The 16,980-nt window shown below is 44.9% G+C and overlaps 3 non-coding genes and 1 pseudogene across 3 annotated transcripts; 1 reads left to right on the top strand and 3 right to left on the bottom strand.

The window, feature by feature from the left end:
- Positions 1–9,320: 9,320 nt before the first annotated feature.
- TRNAR-ACG (transfer RNA arginine (anticodon ACG)) lies at positions 9,321–9,393 on the bottom strand. Its single transcript has one exon. It is a non-coding gene; the product is annotated as a tRNA-Arg (tRNA).
- A 1,261-nt stretch (positions 9,394–10,654) lies between these two features.
- Positions 10,655–10,727, top strand: TRNAR-ACG (transfer RNA arginine (anticodon ACG)). The gene has a single exon. It is a non-coding gene; the product is annotated as a tRNA-Arg (tRNA).
- Positions 10,728–12,326: 1,599 nt separating this feature from the next.
- Positions 12,327–16,384, bottom strand: LOC100980830 (large ribosomal subunit protein uL16-like; annotated as a pseudogene).
- On the bottom strand, positions 14,645–14,726 carry TRNAS-CGA (transfer RNA serine (anticodon CGA)). Its single transcript has one exon. It is a non-coding gene; the product is annotated as a tRNA-Ser (tRNA).
- Positions 16,385–16,980: the final 596 nt, after the last annotated feature.

The following is a 16,980-nucleotide window of genomic DNA, read 5'->3' as shown; positions in this document are numbered from 1 at the left end:
AGGATACATGAAATTAAAAAAAAAAAATTAAGAAATTTACCAACGTGTCTTTCCTCAGGTCGAAAGTTCTCCCACCAATTTGCCTTCTCTCCATTTTTCGAAGTCTTCTTATGTTTGTTTTACATATGATGTCCAGGGTTTTTAACTGTGTTTAGTGGGAATGATAGGAACAATATGACTACATTGTCTTCTCAATCAGCATTTTATTTTATTTTATTTTATTTTTTGAGACAGAGTCTCACTCTGTCGCCCAGGCTGGAGTGCAGTGGCAGGATCTCAGCTCACTGCAACCTCCACCTCCCGGGGTTCAAGCAATTCTCCTGCCTCAGCTTTCTGAGTAGCTGGGATTACAGGCACGTGACACCACAACCGGCTATTTTTTTTTTTTTTTTTTTTTTTTTTTTTAGTAGGGGTGGAATTTCTCCATGTTGGCCAGGCTGGTCTCAAACTCCTGGCCTCAAGTGATATACCCACCTTGGCCTCTCAAGTGTTGGGATTACAGGCTTGAGCCACCATGCCCAGCCTCAATCAGCATTTTAGTCTCCTATTCTTAAATATATGTGTCAAAGATTAATATGTGTCCTCCCCTCTTTACCAAATTCATATTTTGAAGTCCTAACACATACTAATTGAGAATGTGACTATCTTTGGAGATGGGGCCTTTGAATGAGGTGTTTAGAATTGACCATAATGCAGTATGACATGTCTTTGAAAGAAAAGATTAGGACACAGACACACCCAGAAGGAAGAGGATGTGAGGACGTGGAGGAGATGGCTATCTGCAAACCAGGGAGAGAAGCATAAAATAAACAAACAAACAAATCCTGTTGACACCATAATTTCTGACCTCTAGCCTCCAGAAATGTAAGAAAATAAATGTCTGTTGTTTAAATCACACAATCTGTGGTACTTTGTTATGGCAGTGATAACAAACTAATACAATGTGTATAGTGCAAGGATCACCAAATATGTACAGAGAGAGAGGTGGGGGAGAGAGAGAGATGGAGGGAGGGAGGAAGGATATAAAAAGAGATTTTAAAAATACAATTTAAGGACACAGACTGCAGCAAAAACTTTATACCATATATCATATTATATCATATCTCACTAATATCTTCAGAAGGGAGAGAAACAATACTGTATCCAATAACAAGGACTAGGATCCAATGAAGAAAAGCTTTCATAAAACCAAAAAAAAAAAAAAAAAAAAAAAAGCACGGGCGCGGTGGCTCACGCCTGTAATCCCAGCAGATTTGGAGGCTGAGGTAGGCGGATCACCTGAGGTCAGGAGTTTGAGACCAAACTGACCAACATAGAGAAACCCCATCTCTACTAAAAATACAAAATTAGCCAGGCACGGTGGCACATGCCTGTAATCCCAGCTACTCAGGAGGCCGAGGCAGGAGAATCACTTAAATCCGGGAGGCGAAGGTTGCGGTGAGCCGAGATCGCGCCATTGTACTCCAGCCTGGACAACAAGAGCAAAACTCTGTCTCAAAAAAAAAAAAAAAAAAAAAAAAAAAAAAAAAAAAAAAAAAAAAAAAAAAAACCCACAAAAACAAAACAAAACGAAAAACCAAAAAAGAGGTTTTGGAAATCAAAATTATGTTAATAGGAAATAATTTAAATATGAAGTAAATGTGTTTGACGATAAAGTATACAAAAACTACATGTGGTGTTTCAGGTCAGATTGGCAACTTTAAAGGACATATATGTGGCTTAGCCTGAAAAAAAGAGAACTAGAGGAGGAAAGGATAAACCAATCATCCAGAAATATCTAAAGTGCGTTGAAAAGAACAGAAGAAGCTGGGCGCAGTGGCTCATGCCTGTAATCCCAGCACTTTGGGAGGCCGGGGCAGGCGAATCATTTGAGGTCAGGAGTTCCACACCAGCCTGGCCAACACGGTGAAACCCCATCTCTACTAAAAATACAAAAATCAACCAGGCCTGGTGGCAGGCACCTGTAATCCCAGCTACTTGGGAGCCTGAAGCAGGAGAACTGCTTTAACCCAGGATGTGGCGGTTGCAGTGAGCCGAGACTGTGCCATTGCACTCCAGCCTGGACGGCGAGAGCAAAACTCTGTCTCAAAACAAACAAACAAACAACAACAACAAAAACAAAAACCACACAAAAGAACAAGCGGGGTGCAGTGGTTCAGCCCCGTAATCCCAGCACTTTGGGAGGCCGAAGCAGGTCGATCACCTGAGCTCAGGAGTTCAAGACCAGCCTGGCTAAAACATAGTGAAACCCCGTCTCTGCTAAGAAAAATAAAAAATTAGCTGGCCATGGTGGCGGGTGCCTGTAATTCCAGCTACTTGGGAAGTCGAGGCAGGATAATCGCTTGAATCAGAAAGGCGGAGGTTGCAGTGAGGTGAGATCCTGCCACTGCACTCCTGCCTGGGTGACAGAGCAAGACTCTGTCTCTCAAAAACAAAAAACAAAAAACCCAAAAAGAACAGAAGAAAAAGACAACAGCACATATATGGATCACTCACTATTTAAAAGTGCATAATTGATGGTACCTACTTAGCAGTTTTCAGTGTGTTATGAGTTGGAAGATACTGTTTGGGGGCACTGCTCTGCGATCTTGCTCATTATGGAGCCATCTGTGCCCATGATTGCTTTTTTTACGTTTCAACCTGCAATTCATCCTTTTAGACTGCTTTTTGAAATGGGATCTGGGCCCTTTAATTTTTTTTTCTTGTGCCTGCTGGCACTGAATTTTGTCAGTTGTGGGTGCTGGAGAGACTTTGCAGGAGGAAAAGAGTTTTGCTTTCTGGTTCCAGCAGCTCCTGCAGACCTCTCAACTTCTCCAGTGTCCAGCTCCATTCTATTGACTTCCGTGAAAGTGGAGAAAAGAAAGTGGAGGCGGGTGCAGTGGCTCACACCTGTAATCCGAGCACTTTGGGAGACCGAGGCAGGTGGATCACCTGAGGACAAGAATTCGAGACTAGCCTGACCAACATGGCAAAACCCCGTCTCTACTAAAAACAGAAAAAAAAAAATTAACTGGGTATGGTCGTGGGCACCTGTAATCCCAGCTACTTGGGAGGCTGAGACAGGAGAATCACTTTGAATCCGGGAGGCAGAGGTTGGTTGAGCTGAGATCGCGCCATTGCACTCCAGGCTGGGGAACAAGAGCGAAACTCCGTCTCAAAAAAAAAAAACAACAACAACAACAACAAACAATTTTTGTGGAGATCATACAAAATTGAAATTTTGTAATTGAAAATCATACAAAATTGATTTCCAGTAACTACTGGAGTTCTTATTGCGTGTTCTCAAATGGTAAAGTCATAGATAAAAGACAAAATATTCAATGATTGCAAAAGAAATCATTGGTAATCTTATTCTATAGGACAAGGAAATTGTCATCAGATGAAAACACTAATTTTTTTTTTTTTTTTTTTTTTGAGACAGAGTCTTGCTCCCAGGCTGGAGTGCAGGGGCTGCCATCTCGGCTCACTGCAACCTCTGCCTCCTGGGTTCAAGTGATTCTCCTGCCTCAGCCTCCTGAGTAGCTTGGGATTACAGGTGCCCACCACCATGCCTGGCTAATTTTTGTATTTTTAGTAGAGACAGGTTTCACCATGTTGGCCAGGCTGGTCACGAACTCCTGACCTCAAGTGATCCACCAGCCTCGGCCTCCCAAAGTGCTGGGATTACAGGCATGAGCCACCGCACCAGACCTGAAAATTCTAAAATTTTTTTGTTCCCAATAAATAATTGACAGTGCTTTAGTCATGCCATGTAGGGAATGATTGTTCATGCGGCTTCCATCATGTAGCATATTCCATCCAGTCTTTCCTCCTTTCTTCCTTAAAGACTTCCTGCCACCCTCAAAAACTAAATTGATGTACTAGTCCTCAGGCTTTTTAGTTTTCCACAGCATATAACAAATGAATAACACAGATGTCATCAAGAACGAATTCCTTAAACTGTATGCAACAAAGATAGAGCTACACTTGTAAAAATTACAAAGCCTATAGAAAGCCCTACCAAACTGAAATCCAGGATCTTCAGTTTACTAAGCAAGCTCTTTAGCCAACCCATAGATCTCTCTTGAATGAAAAAAGAAAATCAGGAAAAGAAATTTAGTATGAGGAGTTTACCATTTTTGCACACTAGAAATTGGTTTAAGAGAGGCTGGGCACGGTGGCTCACATCTGTAATCCCAGCAATTTGGGAAGCTGAGGCGGGTGGATCACCTGAGGCCAGGAGTTTGAGACCAGCCTTATCAACATGGTGAAACCCCATCTCTACTAAAAAACACAAACATTAGCTGGGAATGGTGGTGGGCGCCTGTAATACCAGCTACTCGGGAGGCTGAGGCAGGAGAACCTCTTGAACCCGGGAGGCGGAGGTTGCAGTGAGCTGAGATTTTGCCATGGAGTGCCTGGGCGACAGCAAGACTCCGTCTCTCTCTCTCTCACCCACCCCCCCCTCCCCCACACACACACAGAAAAAAAGAAATTGGTTTAAGAGAAGAAAATATGTATTTATTGATGAAAAACAAATGCAATATGACAGCATTATAGAGTCTGGAGTCTGCTCAAAGGGACTGTGCCCCTGGTAAATTGATAGCACTTTACTGATGTTACCACATCAATAACCACAAGAAGATGTGAAAGTTAACATATAATATCATATAGTGGGTAATTTTAAGTTCTCTAGTAATACTAAGAAAGTAGAGTTAAACAAGTGAAATTAATTTAATTTTATTTTTTTTAAGAGAAGGGGGCTCGCTGTATTGCCCGCGATGGTCTCAAACTCCTAGGTTCAGGAAATTCCCCTTTCCACAGCCTCTGGAATAGCTGGGATTACAAGAGCATACCACTGTGCCCAGCTACTTCTAATATATTTTAACTCCAAATGTTATCATTTAAACATGTTATCAAGAAAATATGAGAATTCTTTTTTCTTTCTTTCTGTTTTTGTACTATGTTTTTGAAATATGTGTGAGTGGCTGTTGTGGACAGTGCTGCTCTAGAATACTCAGGGGAAAAGAAAGTATTTTATCTTCAAATACAATCTCTGTAGTTTTTTCAGTGGAGTGGGATGGGGTCCCAATGTGCTTATCATATCAAAGGTCAAAGGCTTCTTTTTCTTAGTATAATATTTTCAATGTTCATTCATGTCATAGCTTGTATTAGAATTTCATTTCTTTTTATAGATAAATAATACTTTTTTTTTTTTGAGATGGAGTTTCGCTCTTATGGCCCAGGCTGGAATGCAATGGGGTGATCTCAGCTCACTGCAACCTCCGCCTCCCAGGTTCAAGTGATTCTCCTGCCTCAGCCTCCTAAGTAGCTGGGATTACAGGTGGCTGCTACTACACAAGGCTAATTATTGTATTGTTAGTAGAGATGGGGTTTCACCATGTTGGCCAGGCTGGTCTCGAACTCCTGACCTCAGGTGATCCACCTGCCTCAGCCTCCCAAAGTGCTGGCATTACAGGCGTGAGCCATCGCACCCCGCCAAATAGTACTCTTTATTTGATTTTTTTGAGTTGTCTTTCCAGAGATCTCTTTCAGCCAACCCTTTTCTCAGTATCAGTAAAAGAAAGGAGATTAAGAGAATGCATTTTCAGAAGAGAATGTTTTGTTTAAGGGGGAGATGTTGTCTTTTTCAAAAAAATTATGTATTTTATTAGAGACGAGGGTCTCATTCTGTTGTCCAAGTTGGCCTTCAGTTGCAGGCCTTAAGCGATTCTCCCGCCTCAGCCTTCTGAGTATAGTTACAGAGTCACGCCACCATGCCCAGGTTGGTGTTGTCTTTCTATGAAAAAGCCGCCACAGAACAGAACAAAACAATGCGACGAAATCTACACGTTTATTAAACACGAAAGCAAAAATAAAAATCTTGAAAGTAGAAGGGAATTACCTCGGTTGGTTAAAGCCCAGTAACATAAGATTGTGAGTCCCACTCCCGGTAGACGCTCAATTTTTCACCTTCTACCGTGGAAGTTCTCTGTTGGTGTTAGTTGCAAAAAGTGGGCGATAAAAGAAAACGCACGAATACAGTGCTACTTACAGTCTGGTCGGCATCACCCAGCTAAAAATTAATGGGCCTCATCAAAGAATCGACATAGAATCACTGGAGGTAAGTCCCGGAAAACTGGGTATAATACTCCTTCTCAGGGATTCTCCAGCGCGCTAAATAAAGTTTGAGTAGCATTTTACGGAGCTCCGAATCCTTTGGACCGTCCTCCACACCCACCCCCTTTTTTTTTTTTACCGGCTCACAGCCCAAGAGAAAGTGGATCCAATGAGGTCTAGGCGTGTGGAGAGTTCGTTAAGTTCCCAGCACCCATCACATCGCACATTGTCTATCGTCGATACACTTCTGTACGATAAATATTGAGTATACTACAAATTAAGGTATCTTTTGCTTGTGCGTGTTCTCTTTCCTGCGACACCTTGATTTCCTATGCAAGTTCCTCCACGATGCCCCAGGCGTCGGAGATCAAATTCAGAAACACCTGGAAAGGAGAGCCATCTGTTTTATCAGACACCGCCCCAAGGATGTCTCTTCCTTACACCCTCTCCCTCTTGTTGCATGTTTAACGTTTGTCTGGGATCCCTTTCAAGTCTGGTTTCTTAATGTCAGTATGTAGCAGGAAGGCTCGCAAGCTCTTCTTGGTGCGATCGTGGGACTGGACGGGGATATCGAGGCTGAATCGCGTTAGCAGGCATGGGACAGGGCATTACCAAGATCGCCGAACTGAGAGCCTAAGGGAGACACTGATTTCTATTCTTCACAGCCGCGCCTTTCTTGATTCAATATTTCTCCAGACGATGTCCCTTCTTTTACGTCCAGGACCTATGCTCAGGGACAAAGTTGTGCAGGAAAGGGTCTGAAGAGTGGAAGCCTGCCCAAGGCGGGGGAAAATAAATGAAGAAACTGTCTGGGTAAGCATAGGCACAGAAGAAACAAACAAACAAAAAGATACTTGATTTAAAATACTAAAAAAAGTGGTCGGGCGGCGGCTCACGCCTGTAATCCCAGCACTTTGGGAGGCCGAGGCGGACGGATCACCTGAGGTCAGGAGTTCGAGACCAGCATGGCCAAAATGGCGAAACCCCATCTCTACTAAATATACCAAAAATAAATAAATAAATAAATAAATAAAAAAGAGATAAGCCGAGCGCGGTGGCATACTGCTGTAATCCCAGCTACCCGGGAGGCTGAGGCAGGAGAATCGCTGGAACTCAGGAGACAGAGGCTGCAGTGAGCTGACATCCTGCTACTGCACTCCAGTCCAGCCTGGGCAACAGGGCAACACTCCGTCTGAAAAAAACAAAAAACCAAAAAAACAAAAACAAAAACAAAGTAAAAAAAAAGAAAAAAGAAAAATGTCGGTCGGTCGCGGTAGCTCAGGCCTGTAACCCCTGTACTTTGGGAGGCTGAGGCGGGCGGATCACTTCAGTTCAGGAGTTCGAGACCAACCTGACCAACATGGCGAAACCCCGTCTCTACTCAAAATTTCCTTCCTTCCTTTCTACTTTTTTGTTTTGTTTTTGGCGGGTTTCGCTCTTGTGGGCCGAGCTGGAGTGCAGTCGCGCGATCTTGGCTCCCTGCAACCTCTGCCTCCCGGGTTCAAGCGATTCTCCTGCCTCAGCCTCCCGGGTAGCTGGGATTACTGGCGCCCACAACCACGCTTGGCTAATTTTTGTATTTTTAACAGAGACAGGGTTTCACCACGTTGGTCAGGCTGGTCTCAAACTCCTGACCTCAAGTGATCCGCCCGCCTCGGCCTCCCAAAGTGCTGGCATTACAGGCGTGAGCCACCACGCCCCGCCTAAAAATACAAAAATTAGCCAGGGGTGGCGGCGGACACCTGTAGTCACAGCTGTTCCGGAGGCTGAGGCACGAGAATGGCTTACACCTGGAGGCGGCCGTTGCAGTAAGCCGAGATGGAGCCACTGCACTCCAGCCTGGGCGACAAAGGGAGATCCAGACTCAAAAGAAAAGAAAAAAAGTCGGTAGGTCAATATTGTTTTTTTAATTTGGATTTAAAAAATTAAGATATAATTAACATAACATAAAATCCAACTTTTGAAGGTGTACAATTCACTGCTTTTTAGTGTATTCACAGACTTGTGCAACTATCACCATTATCTAATTTCAAACCATTCTCATCATCCCAAACAAACTCCGTACTCATTCCCCTCTTTCTCCAGCCCCTGGCAAATATTAACACTTTCTACCTTTACAGATTTGTCTATTCTAGACATTTTCTATAAATTGAATCATACAATATGTAGCTTTTCGTGTTTGGCTTCTTTTCCTTAGCATAATATTTTCAAGGTTCATTCACTTTGTAGCACGTATTGTAACTTTATTTTATTTTATTTTATTTATTTATTTTGAGACAGTGTCTCGCTCTACAGCCCAGGCTGGAGTGCAGTGGCGCCATCTCGGCTAACTACAACCTCCACCTCCCGGGTTCAAGAGATTCCCCTGCCTCAACTTTCCGAGTAGCTGGGATTACAGGCGCGCATTACCATGTCTGGCTAATTTTTGTATTTTTAGTAGAGCCATGCTTAGTAGAGCTGTGTTGGCCAGGGTGGTCTCGAACTCCTGACCTCAGGTGATCCGCCCTCCTCGGCCTCTCAAAGTGCTGGGATTACAGACGTGAGCCACCATGCCCGGCCTAGAACTTTACTTCTTTTTGTTGTCGAATGTTTGAATTTTTTGAGTTGTCTTTCCAGAGATCTCTTTGAACCAACCCATTTCTCAGTATCAGTTGGGAAAAAAAAAGAAAGGGGAGATTTAAAAAATGCAATTTCCAGGCCGGGCGCGGTGGCTCACGCCTGTAATCCCAGCACTTTGGGGAGGCCAAGGAGGGTGAATTGCCTGAGATCTGGAGTTTGCGACCAGCCTGGGCAACACGGTGAAACCCCTGTCTCTACTAAAATACAAAAAATTAGCCAGGCCTGGCGGCGTCAGCCTGTAGTACCAGCTATTTGGGAGGCTGAGGCAGGAGAATTGCTTGAACCCGGGAGGCAGAGGTTGCAGTGTGCCGAGATGCAGCCAGTGCGCTCCAGCCTGGGCGACAGAGCGAGACTCCGTCTCAAAAAAAAAAGAAAAAAAGCAATTTCCGAAGAGACTTAAGGTCTCAAATTTCAGTTTGATACTTAACTTTAAACCAGACTTAAAGGTCAGGATTGTGATGTGCAGCAGTACGGTGCAAGGTGAAGAGCCAGATCAGATGAATTTTCTTTCAAAGGACTTTAAGAACCGGTTTCTGTCATCAGTTTGAAAACACACAGGATATTTTTCTTAAAAAAAAAAAAAAAAAGCCAAAATAAACACCCGAGCCAGCCAGGAGTCGAACCTAGAATCTTCTGATCCGTAGTCAGACGCGTTATCCATTGCGCCACTGGCCCTCGGTTGTGCTTTTGACTACTGGCCAGTCAGTCTGCGTCTGTCGATTATCTATCATTGATGTACCCGCTTTTTGTTTGTTTTTGTTTTTGTTTTTGTTTTTTAATGAGACAGAGTCCTGCTCTCTCGCCCAGTCTAGAGTGCACTGGCGCGATCTCGGCTCACTGCAACCTCCGCCTCTCGGGTTCAAGCGATTCTCCTGCCCCAGCCTCTTGAGTATCTGGGATTACAGGCGCGCGCCACCACTCCCGGCTGATTTTTGTATTTTTAGTAGAGACGGGGTTTCACCATGTCGGCCAGGCTGGTCTCCAGCTCCTGACATCAGGTGATCCGCCCGCCTCGGCCTCCCAAAGTGCTGGGATTACAAGCGTGAGCCACCGCCCCCTTGTGTCTATTGCACTTGTGAAAGCTTCATTAATTTATGCAGTCGGTGCATCTGCTCATTCATTAAATAATTTCATTTTTTAAAACATACTTGTGTTGGATACTGATGCTTTGTGTGGAACAGTGATCAGAGATCCAAATACTTTAAAAATTTTGAGATAATGAAAAAGAAAATGGAATAAAATACTTTCTTGAGGTATACATCATATATTTTCCATTTCATTCTCCAAAGAACCATAACAAAAGAAACATAACCAAAGAATCCTTACAGAGAAAATAATTTCATACTTTATGCAACAGAAAAGACATTAAGAAACATCTCCCAGGCCGGGCGCCGTGGTTTACGCCTGTAATCCCAGCACTTTGAGAGGCAGGTTGATCACTTGAGGTCAGGAGTTCGACACCAGCCTGGCCAACATGGTGAAACCCTGTCTCTATTAAAAACACAAAAAATTAGCCTGGCGTGGTGGCGCCCGCCTGTAATCCCAGCTCATCGAGAGGCTGAGGCAGGAGAATCGCTTGAGCCGGGGAGGCGGAGGTTGCAGTCAGCCGAGATCGCGCCACTCCACTCCAGCCTTGGTGACAGAAGGAGACTCCGTCTCATAAAGAAAAGAAAAGAAAAAAAGAAAGAAGCGGGCACATCAAGGAAACAAATGTCAACGACAGTAACTCTATTATGTACATGATGTTCCAAAGCAGAAAATTTCTTTATAAATATAAATATCTGAAGTGAGTGAAACTTATTTAAATTGACCACAAAGACAATCGTGCTTTGCTAGAATCCACAGTCTTGTTCAATGTACGACTGGTTGCATTGCAAACCATCTATTTTCTTAGTGATCCTAATGAAGAATAGATAATCGAGACACCCACGGCGATGGGCCAGTGGCGCAATGGATAACGCGTCTGACTACGGATCAGAAGATTCTAGGTTCGACTCCTGGCTGGCTCGGAGGCTTACTTTTATCCCCCCCACACACGAATTCTCGCTCTTGTCCCCCAGGCTGGAGGGCAATGGCGCGATTTCGGCTCACTGCAACCTCCGCTTCCCGGGTTCAAGCAATTCTCTTGCCTCAGCCTCCCGAGTAGCTAGTAATACAGGCGCCTGCCACCACGCTCGGATAATTTTTGTATTTTAAGTAGAGACGGGGTTTCACCATGTCGGCCAGGCTGGTCTCGAACTCCTGACCTAAGGTGATCAGAGCGCCTCGGCCTCCCAAAGTGCTTGGATTACAGACGTGAACCACCGCTCCCGGCCTTTTTTTTTTTTTTTTTTTTTAAATTTTTAAAGAAAAATATCATCCTGTGTGTTTTCCGTTTTTTCTTTTTTTTTGAAATGGAGTTTCGCTCTTGATGACCAGGCTGGAGTTCAATGGGGCAATCTCGGCTCACCGCAACCTTTGTCTCCCGGGGTCAAGCGATTCTCCTGACTCAGCCTCCCGAGTAGCTGGGATTACAGGCATGCGCCACCCACGCCCGTCTAATTTTGTATTTTTAGTAGAGACAGAGTTTCTCCATGTTGGTCAGGCTGGATTCGAACTCCCGATCTCAGGTGATCCGCCCACCTCAGCCTCCCAAAGTGCTGGGATTAGAAGCGTGAGCCACCGCCCCCTTGTGTCTATTGCACTTGTGAAAGCTTCATTAATTTATGCAGTCTGTTCATCTGTTCATTCATTAAATAATTTCATTTTTTAATATACTTATGTTGGATACTGATGCTTTGTGTGGAACAGTAGAGATCAAAATACTTTAAAATTTTGAGATAATGAAAAAGAAAATGGAATAAAATACATTCTTGGGGTATACATCATATGTTTTCCATCTCATTCTCCAAAGAATCATAACAAAAGAACCATAACCACAAAACCATTACAGAGGAAGTAATTTTCTCTGTAATTATAAGACTCTATGCAACAGAAAAGATTTTAAGAAACATCTCTCAGGCTGGGTGCGATGGCTAACGCCTGTAATCCCAGCACTCCAGGAGGCCGAGGTGGGTGGATCACCTGAGGTCAGGAGTTCGACACCAGCCTGGCCAACATGGTGAAGCCCCATCTCTACTAAAAACACACACAAAAATTAGCCGGGCGTGGTGGCACATGCCTGTAATCCAGCTCGGGAGGCTGACGCGGGAGAATCGCTTGACCCCGGGAGGCAGAGGTTGCAGTGAGCCTAGATCGCGCCATTGCACTCCAGCCTGGGCAACAAGAATGATACTCCGTCTCAAAAAAAAAAAAAAAAAGAAAAGAAAAGAAAAAAGAAAGAAAGAAACATCTTCCTTCCCCAAATTAGGTAAAATTGATGTAATAATTCAAGAAAGGTAAACATTTTGGCTGGGCACAGTGGCTCACACCTGTAATCCCAGCACTTTGGGAGGCCTAGGCGGGAGGATCGCTTAAGCCCAAGATTTAGAGAACAGCCTGGGCAACAGAGCGAGACACGGCGCTGCTCCCCACCCCCTCCCCCGCCCTGCCCGTCTCAAAAGAAAAAAAATGGCAAACATTTTAACAACAAAATTCATTTAGCAACCTAGAAACTTGGAGTTAATATAAATATAAAGTTAAATTATAACAGTCATCATTAGATAAATTGGCTAAATATTATTTAAGGACTCAATGTAGGCGAAATAGGCACGTGAAAATGCAAAAGTATTTACAAACGGGGGTGGGTGGTCCTCTCCTCTGAAAGTGAGAAGCTCGGTAGTTTTGGGCCCCATTGCAGCCACAGTGCACAGCGCCTTTATCCCTACTCCTTCCTTGTAGCCTTGGCTAAGTTGTGTATCCGCCTTTTGTCTCAATTTCCTCATTTCTATTCACTGCTTTTTTTGTTGGTTTTGTTTTTTTGTTTTTGCTTTTTTTTGGACAGCAAGTAGGATTTACGGCGAGTATTAAGAGGAGGCAGCACAGTGGAAGCCCTCATGAGTGCAAAGCCCTCCCTTGTCCAGAGGGCCACGATTGGGGATGTACTTGATCCCACAGCCATCTGGGATGAGCTGCTTCTCAGCCACCATGTCTTCAAATTCATCTGCATCGAACTTGGTGAAGCCCCCCTTCTTTGAAATGTGGACTTTCTGGCGGCCAGGGAACTTGAACTTGACCCTGCGAAGGGCCTCAATCACATGCTCCTTGTTCTGCAGCTTGGTGCGAATGGACATGATAACTTGGCCAATGAGAATCCTGGCCACAGTGCCCTGCGGGCTTTCCAAAGGCACCTCCCATACCTGTTTGGAGCCTGTCGGTCCCAGCACAGGACAACATCCTGTTGATGCAGATGACGTGGAAGGGGTGCAGCCGCACTCGGATATGAAAGCCATTTTTGCCACAACCTTTTACTATGTACTTATTGGCACAAATTTGGGCAGCCACCAGGGCTTCAGAGGAGAGCTGCTCATATTCATCTGACGCCATGTGACCACAGAGAGGAAACTCATCCACTTTTGCTTGCTTCCCAGGTCTAAGATGCGAATCTTGGCATCAGGGACACCTCAGCAGAAGCAAGACTTTGGATACGGCTTGTTTTCACAATACCGGTAACAACGGGCGCGGCGGCGGCCCATGGTGACACCAGGATCTTCAGTGGCACGCCGAAGGGAAAGAGCTCTATTTACTTTTTTTTTCTTTTTTTTGGAGACGGAGTCTCGATCTGTCACCCAGGCTGGAGTGCAGTGGCGCGCTCTCCGCTCACTGCAAGCTCCGCCTCCCGGGTTCACGCCATTCTCCTGCCTCAGCCTCCCGAATAGCTGGGACTACAGGCGCCCGCCACCACGCCCAGCTAATTTTTTTTTTTCTTGTATTTTTAGTCGAGACGGGGTTTCACCGTGGTAGCCAGGATGGTCTCGATCTCCTGACCTCGTGATCCTCCCTCCTCGGCCTCCCAAAGTGCTGGGATTACAGGCGTGAGCCACCGTGCCCAGCCTGTTCACTCTTTTTAAGAGTGCCAGGCACACACATACTAATGGATATTTATGATCTTAGATCTTTTAAATTATCATCAGCCTGGTTTGTTTTTAATACCACAGAACTACTTAATGATGCTTATCTACATTTCTATTATCAGTACAGGGAGTTTTTGTTGTTGTTGTTTGTTTGGTGTTTTTTAAAATTATTATTTTATTTTTATTTTATTTTTTTTCTCTTTCTGTCACCCAGCCCCAGGCTGGAGTGCAGTGGCGCGATCTCGGCTCACTGCAACCTCCGCCCCCCGGGTTCAAGCAATTCTCTGCCTCAGCCTCCCGCGTAGCTGGGACTACAGGCACCCGCCACCACGCCTGGCCTCCGAAAGCGCTGGGATTACAGGTGTGAGCCACTGCGCCCGGCCTGGGGAGTTGTATTTTTATTTTTATTTTTTATTTATTTTTTTGAGACGGAGTCTCCCTCTGTTGCCCAGGCTGGACTGCATGGCCTGATCTCGGCTCACCGCAACCTTCACCTCCCGGGTTCAAGCAATTCTCCTGCCTCAGCCTCCCAAAGTGCTGGGATTACAGGCGTGAGCCACCGCGCCCGACTGAGGGGAGTTGTATTTTTAAAGCAAAATTTCCTCTTTGCCATTAGGATCTGTCGCTGCTTTCCCATTTAGCAATCTCAAAACAAAGTGAGCAGCTATTGTGAAAGCCCAAGAAGCCCCAGGCTTCCTGTGGACTCTGAGGAGTAGGTAGATCTTTGATGGAAGCACCGCCCGGGGCTCAGGGGTTCACTGAGGCTCAGCTGGGAGGGGCAGGTCCGGGTGCTTAGGGTAAAGGTGGGCGGTCCAACACAGAGCTCGAGATAGGACGCGGCCCTCTTCTCAGTTTGTATGTGAAATAAGATGAAAGACTGAGAGTCACAGCGATTTGTGATTTAGAAAAAAAAGAGAGAGAGAGGTACCGAGAAGCGCTGTGAGCAGGATTTGAACCTGCGCGGGGAGACCCCATTGGATTTCGAGTCCAACGCCTTAACCACTCGGCCATCACAGCCCTCTAAATGGTTGCTATTTATGCATCAAAAAACACATACGCATAGGGCCCTGCATGCTGTAATTCTCACTGCTAGCCTCTCTTGTTTATTTGTATGTGGGGCTGTGGGGCTGCAGCTGTTTACTTTCAAGTGGTGCCTGCATATTGTACAGAACATCTATAAACCATTCTTGAGTTTTTTCTTCTTCAGTCAACTGGTCATTTAGAACTCTTATGAGGCCATAGATGTAGATGTACACACACACACACACACAAATAAAAAGAAGGCAATATAGCAAGAGTAGATGCCATGAACAGCTGTGCCACTTCCTCATGCAACCTACTTGTGCCCTTAGGAGCTGCTCAAGCTTTATTTAATACATCCCGTTTCCATTTGATAATGGAACGCTGCTGTGCATGTCTTAATTTATGGCTTGGTAACACACACTATCCAGTTCAAGATCTGCATCTGAGGCCATATGGTAATGTGGTGGTATGTGGTCAAGCATTCAGACTGTACTAAGAACCTGGTTAAAAAAAAAAAAAAGCTGGTAAAAGCTATTTGTCTAAAGAAGAGTAGTTACCCGCAGAGGATGGCATAACTTTGCTCTGAAATTCTAAAGTTCTGTGCCGTGATTCACCTGTAGAAATTTGCCAAAGCCTCCAGATAACATCCCTCTTCTCTGACACTTGAAGAAAGATCAACTCTTCTGGTTCTTATGGTCCCAGTGGCAGAGTCGCTTGAGCTGCAACGTGGTCCTGTTGCAGAACCATTTCCTGTTCTAGGCCCCCACTCAAAACTGGGATATTTTCAGGTTACTTGATAAATGGTTTGGTGTAGCGTGCCCAAATGTTGCCTCCCAAATCCAAAGAGTTCTACTCAGTATGTTCTACTCAGTATTGTACCACTTTCTTTCTTTCTTTTTTTTGAGACGGAGTCTGTCGCCCAGGCTGGAGTGCAGTGGCACGATCTCGGCTCAATGCAAGCTCCGCCTCCCGGGTTCACGCCATTCTCCTGGCTCAGCCTCCCGAGTAGCTGGGACTACAGGGGCCCGCCACGCCTGGCGAATTTTTTGTATTTTTTTTTTTATTAGTGACGGGGTTTCACTGTGTTAGCCAGGATGGTCTCGATCTCCTGACCTCGTGATCCGCCCGCCTCGACCTCCCAAAGTGCTGGGATTAGAGGCGTGAACCACCGCGCCCGGCCACCGCTTTCTTAATAAGAAAAGGTATCAGATGCAGCAACTCATAATGTTTCAGACAATTGGACACCTAGAAATTTCACTGAGGTAGTAAGGCTCTGATTCTTTGTGAGGTTTATTTCCCACCGTCTGGCATACAAATGTCTTACCAATGTTATAGAGTAGTTGCTACCTTCTTGTCACTAAAAATATAATTAATGTAAGAGACCAGTATGATGTTCTATGGAATGGTAAGGTGATAAAACTCCCTGTGGACTAGTTGGTGACACAGGGTTAGAGACTCAATATATCCCCAAGGTAGTGAGACAGCCAGGTGGGAGGGGGTCCCTGGATTCCAACCAGCCTACCTACTGAGGTGGAGCCTCAGGAAGTTCATGATGTTTGCAGCTGGGAGGATCCTGGCCCTTCCTCTTCCTATGTGGAACCTGGGATTCCAACTGCTGGGCGGGAAGTAGAAGCGCTCTAGTGGAGGGACTCTGGCCTTGCGAGAGTCCCTGTTTCCCCCTTTTTCCCTTTTCACCCAATAAAACCCTGTCTTACTCACCAAATTGTCTGCAAGCCTGAATTTTCATGGCTGGGGGACAAAGAACCCCATCTTTAGCTGAACTAAGGAAAAGTCCTGCAACAGTAGGGCAGATAAGGTGTACTGCTGGCCTTGCCAGCTAAAAGGCCACTGCTTCTGATGGTCTTAATGATTAAGTATAGAGAAAAAAGAACTAACCATATCAATAACAGCATAGCACGTACCAGGAGATGTGTTAATATTTCCATTAATGAAACCACATCTGGAATAGCAGATGCAATTGGAATATTTACCTGACCAAATTTTCAATAATTCACCATCATTCTCCATAATCCGTTTGTCTTCCGCAGTTGAATAATGAGTTGAATAGAGATATGGTAAGAACCACCAGCCCTGCATCTTTCAAGTCCTTGATGGTGCCATCCTTTCTGCAATCCCTCCAGGAGTACAATATTCCTTTTGGTTTATAATTTTCATAGGTAGAGGAATTTCCAGTGGCTTCCCCTTGGCCTTTTATACCATAATAGCCTGCACTCTATCACTCAAAGAA

The sequence above is a fragment of the Pan paniscus genome, chromosome 5, assembly GCF_029289425.2.
Source record: "Pan paniscus chromosome 5, NHGRI_mPanPan1-v2.0_pri, whole genome shotgun sequence".
In the NCBI taxonomy this organism is placed as follows: Eukaryota; Metazoa; Chordata; class Mammalia; order Primates; family Hominidae; genus Pan; species Pan paniscus.
Note: the sequence above shows the minus strand (reverse complement) of the source record. Positions and strands in the feature narration are given on the sequence as shown.